This window comes from Hyperolius riggenbachi, chromosome 5 (assembly GCF_040937935.1).
Source record: "Hyperolius riggenbachi isolate aHypRig1 chromosome 5, aHypRig1.pri, whole genome shotgun sequence".
Classification (NCBI taxonomy): Eukaryota; Metazoa; Chordata; class Amphibia; order Anura; family Hyperoliidae; genus Hyperolius; species Hyperolius riggenbachi.
This window is the reverse complement of record NC_090650.1, coordinates 18428359-18441201: the sequence shown is the minus strand read 5'-3', so window position 1 is coordinate 18441201 and position 12843 is coordinate 18428359. Positions and strand designations below refer to the sequence as shown.

At 49.4% G+C, this 12843-nt stretch overlaps 1 long non-coding RNA gene across 1 annotated transcript in view; it reads left to right on the top strand.

Moving 5' to 3' along the window:
- The window catches only part of LOC137519542 (uncharacterized), a 58928-nt gene extending 47257 nt beyond the window's left edge, over nucleotides 1-11671 (top strand). Inside the window, exon 3 of the long non-coding RNA XR_011021004.1 lies at nucleotides 11261-11671. This is a non-coding gene — a long non-coding RNA (uncharacterized lncRNA). The remainder of the gene's footprint in view (nucleotides 1-11260) is intronic.
- The last annotated feature ends 1172 nt before the right edge of the window (nucleotides 11672-12843 follow it).

The window sequence follows — 12843 nt, the reverse complement described above, 5'->3', positions numbered from 1 at the left end:
GGAGTGATTGATGGGTGATTAGGGGGGTGACTGGGTGCAAACAGTGGTCTGGGGGGTGGGCAGGGGGGGGTCTGAGGGGTGCTGTGGGCGATCAGGGGGCAGGGGGGGGGAAATCAGTGTGCTTGGGTGCAGACTAGGGTGGCTGCAGCCTGCCCTGGTGGTCCCTCGGACACTGGGACCACCAGGGCAGGAGGCAGCCAGTATAATAGGCTTTGTATACATTACAAAGCCTATTATACACTGTTGCAGCGGCGATCCGGATGCCAGTAACCCGCCGGCGCTTCCGAACGGCCGGCGGGTTACGGCGAACGGGGGGCGGAGCCAGTCCCCGGCGGCTGATCGCGTCACGAATGACGCGATCGCCGCATAGCCACTCCCGCAGCCGCCCCCGCCGATGGGCGTATTGCGGTCGTTTGGGACCGGTCTTTGCCGCCGCCCATCGGCTGGGGGCGGTCGTTAAGTGGTTAAAGCGAACACGAGCCAAAGCGCGAGTTTAAAATTGGACACTTACTATTTAGAGAGGGAATGGCCTATGCTTTACTCCCCTCTTTCGTGGTGCTCCCAAGTCATGCTCTTTGGGCATTTCATATGGATGTAATGCGTTACAAGGTAGGTACCTATCCTTTGGGAGGTGGGTGCGGGTGGCTCTTCCTGGCACTGGCCACACTTGGAGGGGTCTCCTGCACTTCTCAGTCTCCCCCCCAGGGTGCAGCTGAGGGGCCTCTGAGCGGTGAGAGGGCTTGGAGCTCTGTTCATGCTGCCCCCGTTTCATGGGGGCATGGGGGGGCCTCCTCATGGGGCCCCTGGATAAGTGCTAAATGTAGCATGAACTAATCCACATAGGCCAAAATTTTGCGGTGCAATTAGTTGTAAAACCCTGCATATTCTGGCGAGCGAAAGCAAATGCAAATTTGCATGAACAATGCCTCTTGATTGGGCCAATTAGGCAAAGTTTGCAAAGCCAGGTATATCAGGTTTCACTTGGCGCTTGATGCACACACACTTGTTGTGAAATATTTAGAGAGGGAAGTCTCAGAATCGTAATTGAATTGTCAGAATCCGTTCTGCTGGCCTTGATTCTCTGGACAGTTTGTTGGTTTCCTATGCAGGTTGCATAGTTCTGTCCAGGGAAAAGAGGCCTTTTTGTCAGCTTGCAAGATTCGGGAGGCTTGCTGCTGTGGTGACTGATTTGCATCCACTTATCTTACAATTTGCATTTCTGCTTCCCTTGAAGGTTTTCAGTATAAATGTCACTTCCTCCCAGAATTCCTTGCTCGTCATAGGTTCTGTTTGGTGAAGACTGACTTTAGTGCCTCAGCCTTTTTGTATCTCATTGATGAATATCCTAGTGTAGTTTATTATTGGGGACTGCACTTTGCACTCCTACTAGTGCTGTCAGTTTTGTGTATTATTTGTACTGCCTAGTTTTGTCTTGTCCTGTACTTGCGATTGCACTTTCTCCAGCGGTGGCTGATAGTGAATCGTTTAGTCTGTTTTGTCTGGAACTAACGATTGCTGTTGTCTGGTGTCAGGCAACCGATTGGCGAGCGATATCGTTATTTTTTTGTCTTTGTCTTTTGTGTTCATGTGTTAGTCAGAGTTGGTACGTTTGTCACTGTTGCACTTAACGTGCAGTGACTGTGCTCTTAACGCGCTTGTCACTGTTGCGCATAACGTGCGGTGACCGCGTTTAGTTAGTTTATTATTTATTTTCCTTGGCGTTCGGATTGTAGTTATTTGCTGTGTATTCCTTTACTCAATTAATACTCTGTCTTTTCTGAGGCTTTTGCTTCTGACAGCAATCGCCTCGCTTGCGATTGGCTTTCTCACTCTGGTCTGTTCTGTTGTTATAGGTCTACCGTTGCTGGGTGGCGACTAGATTGGTAGACATTCATACAGTCTGTCTCTGTTCTTGCTCTCTATTGAGTTGCCACCTTGTTTATATCACCCAGTGCTGCTCCACGTCATGCAATTTCAATCTGGCATCTGTGGTTGTACAGAGGTCTTGTTCCTCTGTACTCCACAGCTCCAACTGCTGGTTGGAATTCCCCTCTACAAATGTATTTACATATACTGGGTACTCTGCTTCTTTGACTGTGGGGATTTCCATCTGTTTCGGCGCACTTGGTGTGCGCTGACGGTGGAAATCGACCCCAGATCATTACATGAATATTGAATTTTTGAATTTATGAGGATTAAGCGCTTAGATTAAGACAGTATTAAAGGAATACTATTAAAGTATCTCAATTTCTGGAAGCAGCATTAATCAATATGGCAATATGAGTCAGAACGAACACAGCATATGCTTCTGCTGTGCAGTGTGTCTTTTTTTTTAATATACCTTACAGACAGCGTCCCCTGAACAAACTGACGGCGACGGGTTATTGGGGCAGACCATTATGCTAGAGGTGATGCCTCTTGCCGAGTGCAGCTGTGGATTATACTGTTTTATGCTCCCCAACATCAGTGCAAGTTATGCAGCATGTTACTAATCGTCAGAAGTTTCCCTACAAACTAGTTCATGAGGGATTGGCTCCAGTGGTGCTCAGCAGAGCTCGAATATTCGAGTAGCTCGAATATTCGAGCTCTTTTTCAGCTATTCGAGCTCGGTATTCGAGCTCCGAATAGCTGCAGCTATTCGAATGGGCTATTCGCGTACACTCGAATAGCCCATTCACTATTCGAGCTATTCGAGCAAACGGCGCTATTCGAGCTCTGTACCGAGCTCGAATAGCGTCATAGCCCAGATTGATGTCCTTAGAGCCAATCAGAGGGCTCCCAGGCCCTCTGACGGCAGCCAATCACAGAGGGGGACCCTGGCCAGCCCCTACCCTATAAATAGCGGCCACCATGTTACGTTTCTCCGTCCTTGCCTGAGACTTGCATAGAGAGAGAGTTGCTCCTTTGTGCTTTGGCTTAGCAAGAGCTTTATTGTGGTCATTTACCTAGCGTTTTTGCTCACATACACCTCCTATACACACCTATATTGTTGTTAGTTAGTTAGACATTGTATTTTAGTTAGTAGCTTTTGTGTTACATAGAGACAGACACAGCTGCTGCAGGCTTACAGCTTTAGGCCTAAGGGCCTGCCTGTGTGGGCAGCTGTCCTCCTGTCCTCTGTTTATTTCTCTCTATTCTATACCAGTATTTCTGCTGTCCTTTACTACTGATTGTATTAGTATTGTAGTTATATACTGTAACTGTACTAGGACACTCACTGTCACTGTTCATAGGCTACTAGCTGCTCCTGCGTGTGTGCACTCACTGTCTGTGTACACACACTACACACACTCTATTTCCAAGTTCTGATAACTGATTGATTATTGTAATTGAATATTGTAATTAGTTAGTTGTACTCACTGTTACTACTTACTGTACTAGGAGTCTCGGACACTCAGTCACTGTTCATAGGCTACTAGCTCCTGCGTGTGTGCACTCACTGTCTGTGTACACACTACACACACTCTATTTCCTTCTGATAACTGATTGATTATTGTAATTAGTTAGTTGTACTTACTGTTACTACTTACTGTACTAGGAGTCTAGGACACTCAGTCACTGTTCATAGGCTACTAGCTCCTGCGTGTGTGCACTCACTGTCTGTGTACACACTACACACACTCTATTTCCTTTTGATAACTGATTGATTATTGTAATTAGTTAGTTGTACTTACTGTTACTACTTACTGTACTAGGAGTCTAGGACACTCAGTCACTGTTCATAGGCTACTAGCTCCTGCGTGTGTGCACTCACTGTCTGTGTACACACTACACACACTCTATTTCCTTTTGATAACTGATTGATTATTGTAATTAGTTAGTTGTACTTACTGTTACTACTTACTGTACTAGGAGTCTAGGACACTCAGTCACTGTTCATAGGCTACTAGCTCCTGCGTGTGTGCACTCACTGTCTGTGTACACACTACACACACTCTATTTCCAAGTTCTGATAACTGATTGATTATTGTAATTGAATATTGTAATTAGTTAGTTGTACTCACTGTTACTACTTACTGTACTAGGAGTCTCGGACACTCAGTCACTGTTCATAGGCTACTAGCTCCTGCGTGTGTGCACTCACTGTCTGTGTACACACTACACACACTCTATTTCCTTCTGATAACTGATTGATTATTGTAATTAGTTAGTTGTACTTACTGACTGTTACTACTTACTTACTTACTGTACTAGGGACACTCACTCAGTCACTGTTCATAGGCTAGCTCCTGCGCGTGTTTGCGCGTGCGTGCACTCACTGTCTGTAGTGTACACACACTAAATTTACTTGTGATTACTACTGATTATTGTAAGTTGTAACTGCTAGTTGTACTTCCTGACTGTTACTACTTACTTACTGTACTAGGGACACTCACTCAGTCACCTCACCCACCAACCCACTCCATTAAAGTACCCCACTTTTCACCCGCCCTTTTAAAAAACTTTTGTCTATACGCCCAAAACATCGAAGATGTCTGGAAGTGGCAGCAGCGCGGTTTGGGCAAGGGGAAGGGCAGCAAGGGAATCAGGAGGAGAGGGAGCAGCATTGTGGCAAGCCGCGGGCGCGGGCGCGCCACCATGCACAGTTCCGCAGCAGCAGCAGCAGCGTCAGTGGCTAACATTCCTCCCATAGCCACTGGCCGTGGACGCCTTGGGCGCCGCCCAGCAGGAGCATCTGCAACTCACGCTGCAGAGACACAGCAGCAGCAGCGTGTAGCACCTGCTCCGATTTTCCTCCAGCCGGGTCGGAAACGTCCCATTGAGGAAAAGCATGCAGACACTGTGGTGCAACTCATGACGGAGGATGAGCAGCCCGCCATCAGCTCTGCATCTGAGGCCTCCACCCTCACCACCACCACCACCACCCCTGTTCGCAGCAGCCGCCCAGCAGGGCCTGGGGAGGAGGCCAGTTCACCGTCAGTTGGCGACCTGTCATTCAGCAGTCTTTTGACCCCAGGCATCATGAGTCAATTGTCTGCTGTTGTTGGCGATTTTGAGGAGGAGATGCTGATGGGCACTTTGGGGGATGAGGGATTGGACAGCAAGACTGTGGCGACAGTCAAGCAGCCCATCCATGCATCAGGAGAGGAGTTTGGGGGGTCCTCATCCCAGCAGGACATGTTTCAGGAGGGGGAGGATGATGATGACCCGGTGACAGACAGAGACTGGGTGCCACCACCTCCAGGGGATGTCGTCCTCAGCAGCTCTGAGGAGGAGGAGGAGGATGCTCTTGTGGGCCTTGCAAGGAGGCGCATCATTGCAAGCATTGGCAGCAACAGTAGGCAGGTCCCACAGCCTGCTGGTGTCTCAGGCTCAGCAGCAGCAGCAGCAGCATCTGCCAGTACCACCACCAGCCGCACCCAAGCCCCCCAAGCCCCCCCCCCCCCCCCCCAACCACCACAGGGAGACAGGCAGCAGCGCTTCCATGCCGTAGGGGGATGTTTCTGTCACCAATCTGGCGCTTTTTCACCATGCCCACAGTGTACAGCAAGTACGCCACTTGCAACCACTGTCAGCGGAAGTTGAGCAGAGGTGCAGACCCCTTAAAGTTCTGCACCAGCTCGCTCATCAACCACCTTGCTGCGAAACATTTCCACCAGCATCAGGAGTTCCAGAGGCTGAAGGCATCTGGTGCTGGCAGTGGCACCACACCCATCACTGCACAGCCTTCAGCAGCAGCAGCAACAGCAGCCACCCGCCCTCCTGCTCCTCCAGCAGCACCAGCAGGAGTGCGGAAACGCACTGCTCCTCCCCCCTCTGCAACTCCTGCCGCCGACACTGAGGCCTGTTCTGGCAGCCAGTCCTCAGTGGCCTCCTCCGCTGTGTCTGCTGATTCCCGTGCCAGCAAAAGGCCACGCCAGAGCCTTTTGAGCGAGTCCTTCCAGGGGGTGGTTAGGGCTCTGCCTCCCAGCAGCCGTCGCGTGCGGCAGCTGAACGGCTTGCTGGCACGGGCCATGTGCTCCCAACTCCTGCCGTACACGCTCGTGCAGGAGGGGAGCGACATTCGTGCGCTGCTTGCTTGCGCAGCCCCAGACTGGCAGCTCCCCAGCAGACACTTTTTCTCCCGCAAGGCCATTCCTGCACTGCACCGCTTTGTGATGGCCAATGTGGAGCGAGGGCTGGAGCACGCGGTTGGTGAAAGGGTCCACGTCACCATGGACTCCTGGAGCAGCCGCTTCGGGACAGGCCGCTACCTGTCCTTCACTGTCCACTGGGTCAGCTTGGTGGAAGGGGGTGAGGATGGGAGAGCAGCAGCGGGCACAGCAGCAGCAGCAACACAGTGGGTGGTGCCACCCCGCAGGGTCAGGGGAACTGCAGCAGGTTCCTCCGATCCTCTGCCATCCTCCGGCACACCTGGCCAAACCCCCCGCCTCAGCAGCAGCGTGAAGGCCCGCCACTGCCAAGCGCTGCTGCACTTGGTCAGCCTTGGGAAGACCAAGCTGACGGCAACCCATGTGTTGGCCAAACTCCAGGAGCAGGAGAGGATTTGGCTGACCCCCAGAGGCCTCAGAGTCGGAGAGGTGGTGGCCGACAATGGGGCCAATCTGGTTGCCGCAATAGACAGGGGAAACCTGACCCACATCCCCTGTCTTGCCCACGTGCTGAACCTGGTGGTGCAGAAGTTCTTGCGCACCTACCAGGGGATGGGCGAACTGCTGGAAACGGCAAGGAACATTGTGCGTCACTTCCGGCGCTCGGCTGCAGCCTGTGCGAGCCTGGAAGACGTGCAAAAGGAGCTGGATCTGCCACGCCATCGGCTGATCCTTGACGTTCCGACTCGCTGGAACTCCACCCTGGCGATGTTGGAGCGTCTGGTTGAACAGAAGCGCGCTGTCAAACAGTACCTTGCCCTGGCCACTGTTTCCGCCGCTCAGAGAAGGGACAAGACCAGCAACATCCCGTCCATCGTCCCCGATGATGACTGGAGGCACATGCAGCAGGTGTGCTTAGTGCTGGCTCCCTTTCTGCAGGCCACTAACATGGTGAGCAGGGACCATGCTATGGTCTGCGAGTGGGTGCCCCTGGTTTGTCTGCTGAACAGGGCCCTCGATGCTTTGCTGGAACAGGGAGCGGCAGCCTTGGACCAGCAGGAGCGGCAAGCAGCTGCACAGTCCACCTCTGAGGGGGAGGAGGAGGAGGACTTGGTGGAGGTCCCTGACCTTGCTGCTGATGAGGGGGATCAGCACAGTGCAGCTGAGTTGGTGCGGGGGTGGAGAGAGGATGAGGCTGACGAGGCAGAGGAGGAGGATGAGGACAGCAGCACTGCCGTCGATGTGCCAGCAGACGTGGCCCGCCTCTTCCCAATGGCAGCGCACATGCTGACGTGCCTGCGCAGAGACCCCAGGGTGATCCAGATGAAGCAGAGGGAGGACATCTGGATCAGCATGATGTTGGACCCACGCCTCAAGGGGAAGTTGAGCCAGTTCCTGCCGCCTGCAGGAGGAGACCCAGCGCAACAAATAAGGAGCTTGCAGCAGGCCCTTGTTGAGCGCTTGGAGGAAGCCTTCCCCCAGCCTTCCACCCCCACTGTCCAGCAGCCAGCACAGAGGCAGCAGCAGGTGCCTGCATCCAGCAGCAAGCGCCCCACAGACCTGCTGTCTCTCAGCCACGAGCTCTACAGGACTGTAGAGGCTCCGGCAGCAGTGACTAGAGAGGAGGTGCATGCAGCAGCATCCTCCACCGGTCACAGCCAGCGCCTGACCCGCATGGTGGCTGACTACATGGGGTCCTACAGCGGGCTTGACAGCGATGCCCCTGTTGATCCCATGGAGTATTGGGTCAAGCGCCTGGAGATCTGGAGCGAGCTGGCGCAGTACGCCCTGGAAGTGCTGTCCTGTCCCCCTTCCAGCGTGCTGTCCGAGCGCTGCTTCAGTGCAGCTGGTGGTGTGGTCACCGAGAAACGCTCACGTCTGTCTCACAAGTCTGTGGACAGACTGACGTTTCTCAAGATGAACCAGGCGTGGGTGGAAGGCGAGTTCCTGGCCCCTGTTGTCGGCGAGAGGGGGACATGAACTGGCTAAGAACCATCGTTAATGTACCTTACCACCCTTTACCACCTCCTGGCTCCTGCTCACTAAGCCAGCCTGGTTCACTTTGACTATTACGTCGCCTGCAGCCACACATTTTACACCTACAGTGGGCTGCTGTGTACTGCCCTTCTGCTGTCTGTCTGTGTTTCCCACTGCCAGGGTACACAGATTTACCTTCTGCTGCCACTCTGCCACCAGCTATTACGTCAAACAATAGCTATATATCTGTGTAATTTGTTTTACAAACAAAACCAAAAAACCATAAAAAAAAAAAAAAAAAAAAGGTTTAATTTTTCTGAGGTGCCCGGGTTGAAAACTGTGTTGTCCCAGTTGTGTATTGGACACGATGTGGGCTGCACGACCGCTGTCTGGGACCTCCTGTTGTGTTCATTTACGGCCTGGTATCACCGCTAGGTACCAGGGCTATTATGTCACGCTGCCTGCCTGCTGCCACACTCACACTACTCCTCCATTCCTCCTGCTGATGCTGCTGTCTGTCTGTGTTTCCCAACGCCAGGGTACACAGATTTACCTTCTGCTGCCACTCTGCCACCAGCTATTACGTCAAACAATAGCTGCTCACATTACTCCTCCATTCCTCCTGCTGCTGCTGCTGTCTGTCTGTCTGTGTTTCCCAACGCCAGGGTACACAGATTTACCTTCTGCTGCCACTCTGCCACCAGCTATTACGTCAAAAAATAGCTATATCTGTGTAATTGGTTGTAAAACCAAAACTACAAAACCATAAAAAAAAAAAAAAAAAAAAAGGTTTAATTTTTCTGAGGTGCCCGGGTTGAAAACTGTGTTGTCCCAGTTGTGTATTGGACACAATGTGGGCTGCACGACCGCTGTCTGGGACCTCCTGCCTGCTGTGTTTATTTACAGCCCTGGTATCACCGCTAGGTACCAGGGCTATTATGTCACGCTGCCTGCCTCATTGACTGCCTGCTGCCACACACTCATCCTCCTCCTCCTGCTGCTGAATTTACCTCCTGCTGTCTGTGTGTTTCCACTGCCAGGGAGCACATACAATGGCGCTTCCAACATGCGTGCGCCACCAGCTATTTGTTACGCTCAAAAATAGCTGCATTTCTTTAAAAAAAAAAATTTGAAAAGAGAAATAAGTGAAGAAGAAGACGATATAGAAGAAGATGAAGAAGATGAAGAAGAAGAAGATGAAGATGATGAAGAAGAAGAAGATGAAGAAGAAGAAGATGAAGATGATGAAGAAGAAGAAGATGAAGAAGAAGATGAAGATGATGAAGAAGAAGAAGATGAAGAAGATGAAGAAGATGAAGAAGAAGAAGAAGATGAAGAAGAAGATGAAGAAGATGAAGAAGAAGAAGAAGAAGATGAAGAAGATGAAGATGAAGAAGATGAAGAAGATGAAGAAGAAGAAGATGAAGATGATGAAGAAGAAGAAGATGAAGAAGATGATGAAGATGATGAAGAAGAAGAAGATGAAGAAGATGAAGAAGATGAAGAAGATGAAGATGATGAAGAAGATGAAGAAGAAGAAGAAGATGAAGAAGTTGAAGATGAAGTAGATGTAGAAGAAGAAGATGAAGAAGATGAAGAAGATGAAGAAGAAGATGAAGAAGATGAAGAAGAAGATGAAGAAGATGAAGAAAAAGAAGATGAAGAAGAAGAAGATGATGATGAAGAAGATGAAGAAGATGAAGAAGATGAAGATGAAGAAGATGAAGAAGATGAAGATGATGAAGAAGAAGAAGATGAAGAAGAAGATGAAGATGATGAAGAAGAAGAAGATGAAGAAGAAGAAGATGATGATGAAGAAGATGAAGAAGATGAAGAAGATGAAGAAGATGAAGAAGATGAAGAAGAAGAAGAAGATGAAGAAGTTGAAGATGAAGTAGATGTAGAAGAAGAAGAAGAAGAAGATGAAGAAGAAGATGAAGAAGATGAAGAAGAAGATGAAGAAGAAGATGAAGAAGATGAAGAAAAAGAAGATGAAGAAGAAGAAGATGATGATGAAGAGGATGATGATGATGAAGAAGATGAAGAATAAGAAGAAGAAGACAATATAAAAGAAGAAGATATAGAAGAAGATATAGAAGAAGAAGATATAGAAGAAGAAGATATAGAAGAAGAAGAAGAAGATATAGAAGATAAAGAAGAAGAAGAAGAAGTATATACAGTACTGAACAAATTTCTGGACACAACTTCTCTTTTCAACTTTTTTTTTTTAAAGGAACATCCCCACATAATCACTTGCTGTTGTTACTTGGAAAAAAAGAGGTTTCTTGCATCATTCACCCTCAAAACAAGTGTTGGAAGCTATTTAAGGCCATTTCGAATAGTCAGCTCGAATAATGAGCTCGAATACCGACTCGAATAGTGAGCTCGAATTCCGAGGTCGAATCGAATAGTAAAAATTATTCGACTCGAATATTCGACTGATCTCGAATAATTTACTATTCGAATTCGACCTAACTCGAATTTTGAAAAGGGGTATTTGAGCACCACTAATTGGCTCATTTGAGCCGGTTCTTTCCTGTGAGTCGAGTGATCCGACTCATCACACTGAACCGAATCAGTTCAGTGGATGAGAAAGACACTGAACCGAATCAGTTCAGTGGATGAGAAAGGATTCCTTTCTCATCCACTGGACTGATTCGGTTCAGTGTGTTTCTCATCCACTGAACTGATTCAGTTCAGTGTGATGAGTCGGATCACTCGACTCATCACACTGAACCGGGCTTCACTAGTGTGAAGGGAAACTTCTGACGATTCCCTTCACACGCAAACAGAAGGGGACAAGTAAGCATGATGTTATTGGTCGGGCAGGCTTGGAGTGAGAGGGAGGGAGAGCTGTTGTCTCTCCCTCCTCATAGTAACATGCTGCATAACTTGCACTGATGTTGGGGAGCATAAAACAGTATAATCCACAGCTGCACTCGGCAAGAGGCATCACCTCTAGCGTAACGGTCTGCCCCAATAACCCGTCGCCGTCAGTTTGTTCAGGGGGCGCTGTCTGCAAGGTATATTAAAAAAAAGACACAATGCACAGCAGAAGCATATGCTGTGTTCGTTCTGACTCATATTGCCATATTGATTAATGCTGCTTCCAGAAATTTAGATACTTTAATAGTATTCCTTTAAGTAAGTAGTAAGTATTTATCTTAACTTTTCTTCTCCTGACACGTTTACTTTAATGATGTTGCTTTAAGCCCAGATTTGCAATAATGATCTTCTGATTTCTCCCTCAGAGCTCTGCACTTATCGTACCGCCATCAGCTTTACTTCTCAGCATCAGTTGCTTTAATCTGCCAAAAACGGCGCTCTGCATCCTGTGACTCACTTCCTGTCATGGTGACCTGGTTCTGCATCCTCCAGCGCTCTTCTGGACTCATCAGCCCTTCGTCAACTCTCAATTCAATATGCAGTTTTAATGTCAGAGAAAACTTGTCAGTGCAGAATCTCAGATCAGCCTGGTCCCTGTGTACAGGGGTGTAACAATAGACCCTGCAAGGGATGCAACCGCAGGAAGGCCCAGAAGCCACAGGGGGCCCCGTGGGAGGAGAGGTTTCTTTTCCCTGTCTTGAGAATCTGACAACTAAGGGCAAGGAGAAAAAAAAGCTGTCTGCTCTCTACACAGTTGTTCTAATGACCGCATCTGCTCAGCCACTGGTAATTAATTATACAAAGTTTTGCAGACAAAGATTTGTAGACAGTCCCTAATCAGTGTTCAGCAAGGTGTGTAGTGCTCTGTTCACACGCTAACACATATGTTAGCGCGTGAATGGGAAAGTGCTGTGATAGCATTTGTCACGGATTGGTAAATCGAGGCCCATGTGTGTGTGTATGTGTGAAAAACTTGATAGAGAAAATGCCAGAAGTGCTTTACTGCTGTCAGTTTTTATCTGCATGGGCAACCACATTCAAGTGTGCACTAGCCAATTGAATAACATTGGTTCTCAGTTTACCTGTGCAGAAAGCAAGGGGGGAGGGGGGCCCCATCCAAAGTTTTTCAGGGGGGCCCAGTGATTTCTAGTTATGCCCCTGCCTGTGTATATACAGTATGTAGGGATTCCTGCATACAGCAAACGTCTCGTTAAAATACCAACGTCTATGTATAAGTAAGGGTGGTCTTTCCATGGGGGTAAGGTGATCCCGGATGGGCCCCCATTAAAACTCCGTCGGCTGCGCCCCCCTGCATGCCATGCATGCAGAGACAGGAGCCACAGGGAGATAGTGTACAGTGCCTACAGCAAAAAAAAAAGAGTGAGGACCTGTCACTTTGTTGGATGAAGAGCTCCCAGGCCCCTCCGCAACCTCCGCCATCGCTATTGTTATCCCCCTGGGTCTGTCATAATTAACCATACCTGTGATTGGCCACTTTGGGATATAATATTGGCACTGATTGGTGAAAGTTTGCTTGCCATTTACAATGCTGCCCTGGTAGAGGTGCCTTTGGTCAGCAAAGTGCCCATGTACTACATAACTAGTTGGTAGTTTGTTCATCTCTAAAGAGCTAGGGCCAGATTTCTGCAGAGGTAATACAGGCCGTGGCCTAAGACAGCTACTCAAAGGAGGGGCTGGACATGGAAGAGTGGGATATTATACTAAAGGCCATACCGCCAACCACGGCCGGATTTGAGACAAGGCCACCAAGGCCATGGCCTAAAGCACCAGGAAGCAAGGGGCGGGCAGCGGGCTGGCACAGTCAGGCAGCTAAACTGCCAAACATGTAAACCACAGCGGTCCAAGACCCGGTCCATATCAGTGAAGTACAGTACAGGATGGTGTAGAACAGCACAGGACTGGGGAGAAAAGGACAGCACAGAACAGG